Here is a 10668-nt window from a genome sequence, read left to right as displayed (position 1 = left end):
TTTAATTAAAATGTAATGGGGCATTATTTATTCCCATACTAACCCAATCTCATCCCTGGCCACGGCAGCCCCCTTGAACCCCCCTTGCCTTGAAAGCCGCAGAGGGGTTTCCACAACTCCCTTGTGTCCCTGGGCAACACTTCCCACCCCCTGACCTGGCACAGCTCATCCGGTTCACTTGCGATGCCTCTAAGAGCCAGTCTGGTGTAGTGGTTAGGAGTGCGGACTTCTAGTCTGGCATGCCGGGTTCGAATCTGCGCTCCCCCACATGCAGCCAGCTGGGTGACCTTGGGCTCGCCAGGGCACTGATAAAGCTGTTCTGAGCAAGCAGGAATATCAGGGCTCTCTCAGCCTCACCCACCTCACAGGGTGTCTGTTGTGGGGAGAGGAAAGGGAAGGCGACTGTAAGCCACTTTGAGCCCATTTCAGGTAGGGAAAAGCGGCATATAAGAACCAACTCTTCTTCTTCTTCTTCTAAGACAGAGTGGAGACGTAGTGCTGAGCCTTTGGCTGCCCTCTGTGTTGGCACGGGGTACGCAGGACTCTATGGATGCCTCCAAGGAACAGGTGCTTGGCCTGGGTGTGTGAGGGAATGTGCCCAGCTGCTGACGGCAGGCTGACTTTTCAGGGTGTTGATGCAAAGCAGGGTGGGGAAACCCCCAGAGAATGGGGGGGGGCTTCTCCAGGGCCCCTGTTTGCCAGAGATAAAGGAGTCAGCTGGAAAGCCTTTTGTCTGCTTATCTGTGCTGCCAGAGCTCTCTCCCTCCCCCACCCCCCCCCCGCCCCCGCACCGACTGTGGGGCACCCTAAAGCAGGATGTCACACAAGCTCATAATGAAGCTTTCCAATTAATTGCCACCATTAAGGATCCAATTAGTGTATTAGAACCGCGGGCAGGCAAGCAGAAATGGCAGTGGGTGGGGCTGCCCCAAAGAGCTTCATTCATTCTTAACCAACAAAGCAGCAATGCAATTAATTTCTTGGCTCCTCCGCTCACCCCCAAAGCCAGAGGGCAGCTCTTCTTTGCCAGGACCCTTAACATGAGCCAGAGCCCGTTCTCCCTTCTTTGTAACGTTACGGCCTTTGTTTTGGAACAGATGATATAATCATGCAAATGAGCATTTCAACCATTGAATTATATTCAATTATATACTGAAAAACAACAAAATCACATGTGTGTTTCAGAGCACGTGCAGAATGCTTCTGTCGCAGAGCGCCGTTCAGAGGCTGGGGGGCAACCGTGGAGCCAGTTTTCTTTGGAGTTGCCATTCATAGAATCATAGAATCATAGAGTTGGAAGGGATCTCATGGGTCATCTAGTCCAACCCCCTGCACTGTGCAGGACACTCACAACCCTCTTGCTCATCCACTGTAACCTGCCACCCCCTTGAGCCTTTACAGAATTAGCCTCTCAATCAGATGGCTATCCAGCCTCTGTTAAGAATTGCTGAACATAGAGAACCCACCACCTCCCGAGGAAGCCTGTTCCACTGAGGAACTGCTTTAACTGTCAGGAACTTCTTCCGGATGTTTAGATGGAATTTCTTTTGAATTAATTTCATCCCATTGGTTCTGGTCGGTCCCTCTGGGGCAAGAGAGAACAATTCTGCTCCATCCTCTACATGGCAGCTGTCTTCCATTGGCAATGGCAAGAAACTGGGACCCAACCGTTCAGGGGGGTCTTGGGGGGTGTCATGCCTGCACCCTTCGTTCTGGCACCAGAGGGTGTTCTGGAGGCAGAGGGTCTCCTGGAGGCACCAGGAGAACTGGTTGCCACAGATCAGGAGCTACCTGATCTCCTGGATCGACTAAACTTCCCTGTACCTGTGAGCCAAAGGCCATATGTATATTATTTAAATTCTGCCAAGAAGAATTGATCCTATTGAAGGACTTCACTAGCCAACATTAAGTTGAAAAACAACCACTGATGAAGACTCACTTGAAAATGGTTTTAATCTGGAGGCCGTTTTGGTTGTTCTATTAAAAGAAGAGATAAGACACTTATCTCTCTTTATTATAGCCTAGGGTAGGTTCTTTCTTCTGTTATTAAGCCCTGAATGGCAGCATTGATGGAGATCTAGACAGTTGTCTGAAGATCAGCATGCCTGTTCGTTGTCAAGGTAGAATTAGATCCAGCTTCAAGCCCTCTGGCTGAGGGCTGCTCCACCCTGCTCTGTGTATTTCAGGATGACCTTGCCTCAAGTCCCTTTGTGGGTTCAACATGTGCATTCCCTGCCTATCTTCCCAGACAACTCCTTATTCTGGTTCACGAAGAGCTCTGCCTGCCTGGCTCCTGGTTCCTGACTTCGGCTTGACTTTTTACTATGCTCCCAGCTCTAGACCCTTGGCTTTGGTTCCTGAGCATGCTCCCAGCTCTAGACGTACAGCTTGGGTTCCCAGCTTCTGACCACAGTTTGGCTTTGATTATTTCTCTGGCTCTGGACTCCGGCTCAGCCTGACTCTGCATCCAAATCTTTTATGAGTATGTTGAACAACACAGGGCCCAGGACAGATCCCTGAGGCATTCCACTCATTATTCCTCTCCAAGAGAATGCCGGACCATTAACAAGCTTCCATGTTCTTCATTCAAAACTCTCTTGTAATACAAGCCTCTGGCAGGGGCTGGGCTGGGCTGGGCTGGGGGTGTTGTCCAAAAAAGTGCTTCTGGCACAGGATCCAGTGTATGGACACCACAAATGTCTGTTTGGAGGGGAAAGTCTCCTGAATATGAAAGTATGTTGTTTGGGGTGGTCCAAAGACTGTTTTGGGGTGCAGCCTTGCCCCGTTGACTGCCTGTGCTATTGTTCTGGGGACACCCCACTTTGGAGCTGCTGTCTCAAGAACTGGGCTTTGGACCAGGAAACAGCACATGTCCTCTGGAAGGGGGAAGTCCCCTGAACCTGAGGTGTATGACATTTGGTGGTCCATGCTCTGTTCTGGGGTGTAGAGGGAGTTTCCTCATAAAAAGCTCCCTTGTAGTATAGGCCTTTTGCAGGGGTGATAGTCCAAACCCTGTTTTGGGGTTTGGAGCTCTTTTAAATATTGTTGGTGGAATGATTTCACGAATAAGAACAAGGAATAGGGAATAAGGCATAAGTAACCAACTCCAGTCTCCTTTCTGTTGAAAAGAGGGGCCAGGAGAGTTTCGGAAGCATCTCCAAATCGCTTTGGGGGCTCGGCCAGCCCGGCTTCTGCAACTCAGCGCTGGCTGATATTCAGCAGTCTCCTGCCTCCATTCCTCTCTGCTTGGGCCATCGATTGGCTGGGCTTGAAAAACGAGACCCAAATGCTGCACTAATCAAGATAAATGAGGCTGGTTGTCTGTAGTCGCTTCTGGTTACAGCCAAGGCAGAGGACCTGAGGCCAGACTGCTGGGTGGAAGGAGTGAGGGTGGGGGTGACCTTGCTTCACTGTGACTCTCCCATCACCCCCCCCCAATCCATGCAGCAGGAAGTAACTTGGAGGGGGGACTGTGGGATCAGGGAACGGCTTTTCCAAATCATGGGGCTCATGCTTCTCTGTCAACTATCATTGCAATAATAGAACAAACGTTTGAGTCCAGGAGCACCTTTAAGACCAACAAAGTTTTATTCAAGGTGTACGCTTTTGTGTACGGATGCCCACGCAAGCTAACATCTTGAATAAAACTTTGTTGGTCATAAGCTGCCTTTGGACTCAAACGTTAGTTCTGCCACTTCAGACCCACTTGAATCTATTGCAGTAATAATAATAATTTGGGATGCCACCCTCCAGGTGGGATTTGGGGATCCCCCAGAATTACAGCTCATTCCTATGCAGAGATCATTCCCAGAGAGCCAGCATGATGTAGCGGTTAAGAGGGTGGCCTCTAAGTTGGAGAACCAGGTTTGATCCCCCTCTCCTCCTCCACTTCCAGCCAGATGGGCGACCTTAGGACAGTCAGAGTTCTCTTAGAGCTGTTCTCTCCGAGCAGTTCTATCAGAGCTTTCCCAGCCTCACCTACCTCACAGGGTGTCTGTTGTGGGGGGAGGAAGGGAAGACGATTGGAAGGTGCTTTGAGACTCATTTGGGTAGTGGAAAACGGGGTATAGACACCAACTTTTCTTCAACGGGAGAAAATAGCCGCTTTAGGGGGTGGACTCCCTGGCGCTGCACCCACTGAGGTCCCTCCCCTCCCTAGACTCCCTCCCCAAATCTCCAAGGAGTTTCCCAGCCTACCCACCTCCATTCCCTGCTGGTGGCATCACTAATAATTATTATTGATACTAATACCATTTATTCATTGTAGAAATGTCTAAGCCTGTGCCTCACCTGAAAACTCATGGGATATCCTTATCCATGGTTCCTCTATATATTTGTGAAACAGCCTGGGGGTTGGAACGTGTCCGGCTGTCCGAGTTGGAATAGGGCTGCACTCTGATTGGCCTTCCCCTTACAGCTCCCGCCCTCCCTCCCTGGACGCTAGCCACATTCCTCTCAGACACGATAGAGGAAGACCCGAGTTCAAATCAATCTGAATTCAGCAGGACAGACAACGGAATAAACAAAGTAAATGCAGAATAAGCCCAGGTGTCTTTTTGTTTGGACTGCGCTTAGTGAAGTTCTCACTTTGTAGTTGTGAAGCTGGAAAATCTCAACTTCTCACTGAGTAGCTGTATAAAAGGATTGAAAGGGGGGGGGGGCTGGTTCAGCCTGCTTCTCGCAGGGGCTGCCCTGAGGGTGTCCTTTGGCCATCCCTGCAGGGAGCCAGGAGAAAAGGACCATGCTACGAATTAAGCAGCTGGGTTCCAAGGAGGACACCTGCTGGACAAGAGGAGTGAAGCGGCTGGGGTTGGGAGCTGTGAGCTTGGAACACCCTCTTGTGGTCAGCAGATGGCATGGCAAAAAAAGACATTTTGTTAGCAAAAGGCATCCTTTCTCAACTTTTGTGCCTCTAAGACAGGGGTAGTCAAACTGCGGCCCTCCAGATGTCCATGGACTACAATTCCCAGGAGCCCCTGCCAGCGAATGCTGGCAGGGGGCTCCTGGGAATTGTAGTCCATGGACATCTGGAGGGCCGCAGTTTGACTACCCCTGCTCTAAGAAGCCCTGAACATTCTTCAGGATTCGAGGAACCCCAGAAGTGGCTCAATCATGCAGAATATGGTTAGGAAGCAGAGCTGTGAGCACTCCCACCCATCACCCTTCCCCTTTCCACCCCCTCCATTGGTCATTTTGGGAAGGGAGGGTGGGTCAACATTACCATATATGGTCCTATCACCTGATCAATGTTTACATTCTTAAAAATAAAAAAATTAATTAACTCCCACCCATTTGGGAACTTCTCCCAGGACCGTCAAGAAACCCCAGGTTGAGAAAGCCCGGCTTAAGCACTCGTCTGGCCAAACAAAGTTTGAGACCCAGAAAATTCAAGGCATAAGCTTGTTGTGGGTACGGGTCGAATGGAACTAGGCTTCAGCAGTTCATAGATCAAGCCCAATGGGCAATAAAGGAAGAAGAGTTCGAGCTTCTCATGCAGATCGAGATATAAGATTTAGTAGGCATTACAGAGCCTCTTGTGGCGCAGAGGGGTAAGGAAGCAGAAATGCTGTCTGAAGCTGTCTGCCCATGAGGTTGGGAGTTCGATCCCAGCAGCCGGCTCAAGGTTGACTCAGCCTTCCATCCTTCCGAGGTCGGTAAAATGAGTACCCAGCTTGCTGGGGGGTAAACGGTCATGACTGGGGAAGGCCCTGGCAAACCACCCCGTATTGAGTCTGCCATGAAAACGCTGGAGAAGAAGAAGAAGAAGAAGAGTTGGTTCTTATATGCCGCTTTTCCCTACCCGAAGGAGGCTCAAAGGGGCTTACAGTCGCCTTCCCTTTCCTCTCCCCACAACAGACACCCTGTGGGGTGGGTGAGGCTGAGAGAGCCCTGATATCACTGCCCAGTCAGAACAGTTTTATCAGAGCCTGGCGAGCCCAAGGTCACCCAGCCGGCTGCATGTGGGGGAGTGCAGAATCGAACCCGGCTTGCCAGATTAGAAGTCCGCACTCCTAACCACTACACCAAACTGGCTCACCCCAAGGGTCAGACATGACTCGGTGCTTGCACAGGGGATACCTTTACCTTTAGGCATTACAGATGACTGGAATGCCGTAGTGGATGGATATCAGTTGTCAAAAAAGAAACCGAAGATGTCCGATCTGTGCTTGCTGGCGAAGAAGGCAGAGTTCTGTGTGGGCCCCCATACCCTTCTTGTCCAGCAGTCAGTGAAGCAGCTCTGTGACCGTGGCCTTGTTGGGGAGATACACATGGTGGATATTAACCACCCCCAGGAAAGTCTGAAGACTGTGCTTGGACTGTGGGGCAGGAGCCTGCTGGATTGCCTTGTGTCAGGTGGATGCCAGCCACGTCGATCCGGACCCCCCAAAACTCCACAGACAGCACCCTCACGTGGCACTTCTCCCATTTCACTTTAAGCCCGGCAGTTTGGAAGCGGCTGGGGACCTCTCGTGAGCGGGTGGCGAATTCTTCTTCGGCGCTCCCAGCAAGCAAAATGTCATCAAAATATGGGATGCCCTTGAGGAGGTCTTCCACGAGGTTTTGGAAGACCCCAGGAGCAACGCTTACCCCGAACTGCAGGCACCTGATCTTGAACGAGCTCTGGTGGGTGACGTCTGGGCTTCAGCCCACTCGTCATCTACAAGTAGCTGCTGGTAGGCCTGTGTCAGGTCAAGCTTCGTGAAGACCTTCCCTCCTACGAGGGAGGCCAGCAGGTGGCTGATTACTGCCGCTGGGTTCGAGTGGTGCTGGAGAGCCTTGCTAAATGTGCACTTATCATCCGCACAGGTCCTAATGTCACCATTTGCCTTGAGACGGGTCACAATAGGCGTTTCCCAAGGAGCGTTGGGAACTGGTTCGAGGACCCCTTGCTTGATGAACTAGTCCAGTTCTGTGACTATTTTTGGCTTCAGGGCAAAAGGCATGTGCCTGGCCTTGAGCTGAATGGGAGCGACTTGTGGGTCGAGGGCGAGGGAGGCCAGCAGCCCAGTGACTGGTCGAAGACTGCAGGAAATTCTTTGCAGACGTCTGGCAAGGTGGCCGTCTGGAGCCAATGAATGCCTGTGAACAGGATTCCCAGCAGCTTCAACCACTCAAGGCTGAGGACACTAGTGCCCTGCCCTTCAACCACAACCAGCTGTCAAGGGCAGACAGAACTCACAACAAGACTTCTATAGAAAGAAAGCTTTAATTGGAAGTAGATCTGAACACTTTAACATCTGAAGTCAAGACTGTTCGATATCAGGGAAGCGAGCAGTTATCAATACGATTCTCCCACCGAAACCAGACCCGTTCCCAAGGGGAGGGGTGTCATCCTCCACCCAGGTGCCATCCTGGCCTTCCTGCCGAAGTGTCTCTGTTAGCGCGGCCTTGGTCAGCTCGGCGCCTCAGGCTGTAGATAAGATGTTTACAGGGACACTGGTAACAAATATCACAGCAGGGAGAACATGCAGTGTGAAAGCAGAGGGGGGATCAAAGAAAGGGGGGATCAAAGGAACACTACAAAGACATAAGCATTCTGGTTACATGGGAAAGGCAGCAAAAGTACACACACACAAAGATGGAGTCCCTCAGGTTCAGTTGAATCAAACATGGCAGAGAGCAGGGGACTGATCCTGACACCAGCCACTGGCGTCTGGAGAAGGACTTGAATGAGACGTGGAACTCCCTGATGCCCAGTAATGGCACCCCTGTGCCCGGATAGTATTTTATGTGGACCAGCAGGGGGTGTAGTGGTGGGCCCCCATTCGGGCAGAGGCACCAGACCTTGGCGCTTGAAATTGTCAAGAGCGATGACCCTGCTTCGAGCTCCATTTCACACGGCAATCCCTAAATTGTGACCACGATACAGATCTTTGGCTCCGTGCAAAACTGCGTGCTGCTGACTGTAGTGGAGTCATCATGGCTCATGGTGGCAATGGTCATTATTTGATTTGGTGACCTTCAATGCTGCTGGGTAGGGCTAGAACGTGTGCCCTTGTTGGAATGACGTTGTTATTGTTGTCGGTTTTTATAATCCATGGTGGAGGTTCTGGGGCTGCCCGAGGAGCCAAGACACCCTGTAGCTCCCGTCGAATGGCACACCTTGGCAATGGGCCCACTCTTCTTGCACACCTGGCAAATGGCATCCTGGAACTTGTATGCGTGGCATGCATGCAATCCTCCACAACTGGCGCAGCTGGCAAAAGAATATGATGTGGACTGACTGAATATGATGTGCCAGAAGGTCTGGACGTGGTTGACCTCCTTGTCATCCTTGTTGGTCTCCAGGGAAGAGACGGTCTCATGGTGGACCTCTCTTGCTCACAGGTGGTGCAGGGTACGAGGGCGGTGGCCACGCACCTCCTTTATGTCTTGGGCGATGGCCTTGGCAGACAAGGCTTTCTCAAGGACCGTTTTCAAGTTGGGGTCCTTTTGGGCGAGGGGGCAGTGTGTGTTCATCTCAGAGTCCACAGAGCAGGTGAGTCCGCAGCATTTCCTCGGTGTCATGAAAAGAGCAGAATCATGTGGTACTCTGCAGCCACAAACTCGGCCACGGTTTCACCTTCCTTCTGGACACGCTTGTAGAAGGCATGGCGGCTGGCTACAATGCGGGGCTTTGGGCTCAGGTAGTCATTTAGCCGGGTTGGTGAACATGGTGGTCTTGAAGCTGGCGGGTGTAGTCAGGTCCTGGCTGAGCTCTAATGTGAGGAACGTGTTGGGCTGGGCATCCTGTTCCATGATGTTGTTGGCCAGGAAGTAGAATTTCAGCATTTGGATGTATGCCTCTCATTGGGCTAGCCGGTTCATATTGAAAGGCTCAAGGTGACCTGAGAGGCCATGTTGGATCCTGCTTGACTGGGTTTGCTTTTCTAGCAGCACGTTCGGTCAGTCTGATGGGCTCATTCCTGGAGGGTTGGGCACCGAGTGGGCAGTGAATCAGTTGGCGGATTGTCCCCCCTATGGAAGGCAGGGCTTTGCACCAGGGGTTTTTCAGTGGCTTTGTCCCCCCTTGGGTGGTGGGGCTCTGCATCTGCAGGGATTCCAGTGCAGATAGTATCCTAACATGGTTTGCTACTGTCATGATCCCATTCTTGTCACCAGTGCTAGATATGTAGGTTCAAGAGTCACATGACCCTGGAATCATTGCAGCTCTTTAATCATGAGAGTACATGATACAGAAAGTACCAAGACTTCACTCTGCTAACCCCACCCCCGAAAACCCCAACATATATACATACAAAGAACAATGGGGCTAGCTGAGGCTGGCTAGGGCGGCAAGCCATTGAGTAATTTGAACTGACTGGCTGTTGTGTTTGGCTGCAGCAGTTAGAGTCCAGGTCTACCTGTTCATACTGCAGACCATGTGCTCGGTCCTCTGTAGGATTGCCTGCCTGCCCACATACACCACAGAAAAGGTCAACGAGGAGATGGAGAGGGGCTATCTGTGAGGCGAGGGCTTGCCTGTCAAGAGATACTAGAGGAGGAGAGTGATGAAGAGTGCTTGCACTCGAAAGCTCACGCCTTGAATAAATCTTGGTTGGTCGTTGAATAAATCTTTGTTGGTCTTTGTTGGTCTTACTGGACTCTGAGGGCCATTTCGCACAAGGACCAATGTTGCCAATTGCTTTCACAAAGTGGAAACGCTATTTTAAATAGTTGGCGTTCCGCATACCTTCATCTGTACCTTCATCTGTAGTGGAATCCAGTAGCGTTTCATTCGTTCCCCACAGGTTTCCGGTCTCGCGGGAATCGCTATAAAGGAAGCGATTTTTTTCTGTGCTTGGTCCCGCCCCTGGCCGTCAATCAAACAAACAGCCAATGGGCGGTTGTCATCATGCTTCGGAAAAGCCCCTTTCCCTTTAAGCACAGGTGTTTTTTTTTTAAAGCATACACGTTGCAATGAATATGCGTTGATTCGTTGCAACCGAGAGACCCATCTAGCTGGCATGGGAGCTGGCCATTCATCGTTACCACGCTCCCCCGAGTGGAAAAAAAATCCCCCCCTGCACAGGTGCAATTTTTGGCCGAAATTAAAGGGAACTTGCAAACAGGGGGCTGTGTTGTGCTTGAGGACTTAGGGGAGCTTTAAAGCATTTCTGTGGAGGGACTGCAGCCGGAGAAGCCTCGCTGGGTGAATGAAGCCTCGCTGGTTTGTTGCTTTCCCCGCTCCGAGGAAAAGAAAATGGCGATCGCTTCGCCGGAAGTTTGGAGGAGAGAGCCAGGGGGAGGGACTTTGTTGCAACCGCTACATTGAGAACGCACAGGTCTTTTTCGCAAGTGTTGCAGGTTGTTGGCAAGAGTTTCTGAGGGTGAATCCACTTTTCCCGATTCTCCTGCAACACTAGCGCCAAAATCGCTTCGTTGTAGCAGGCAGGGGCAGATTTAGAAGGCGCCCCCACAGGCAACAAAGCCTCTCTCGGCCCGGCAGTGGTGGGGTGGGCCTGGGGAGGAAACATGGGCCGAGCCCAAGTGGGATTCCCACCCTTTAAGCCCGACGCAGGAAAATAGCATCCTGCCCAAGTCTCAAAGGCTGTGCAAGAACAAAACCAAGAATTTCAGCACATTCAAGTTCCCCGACTTCACATGGCACGGGTCATGGGGGTGGTTTACCTGGCCAGCTGTCCATCAGGAGATAGAGCTGGGTGTCATCACATATTGATGACACCC

The sequence above is a fragment of the Paroedura picta genome, chromosome 4, assembly GCF_049243985.1.
Source record: "Paroedura picta isolate Pp20150507F chromosome 4, Ppicta_v3.0, whole genome shotgun sequence".
Classification (NCBI taxonomy): Eukaryota; Metazoa; Chordata; class Lepidosauria; order Squamata; family Gekkonidae; genus Paroedura; species Paroedura picta.
The sequence above is the reverse complement of the archived record's forward strand: the minus strand, read 5'-3'. Positions refer to the sequence as shown.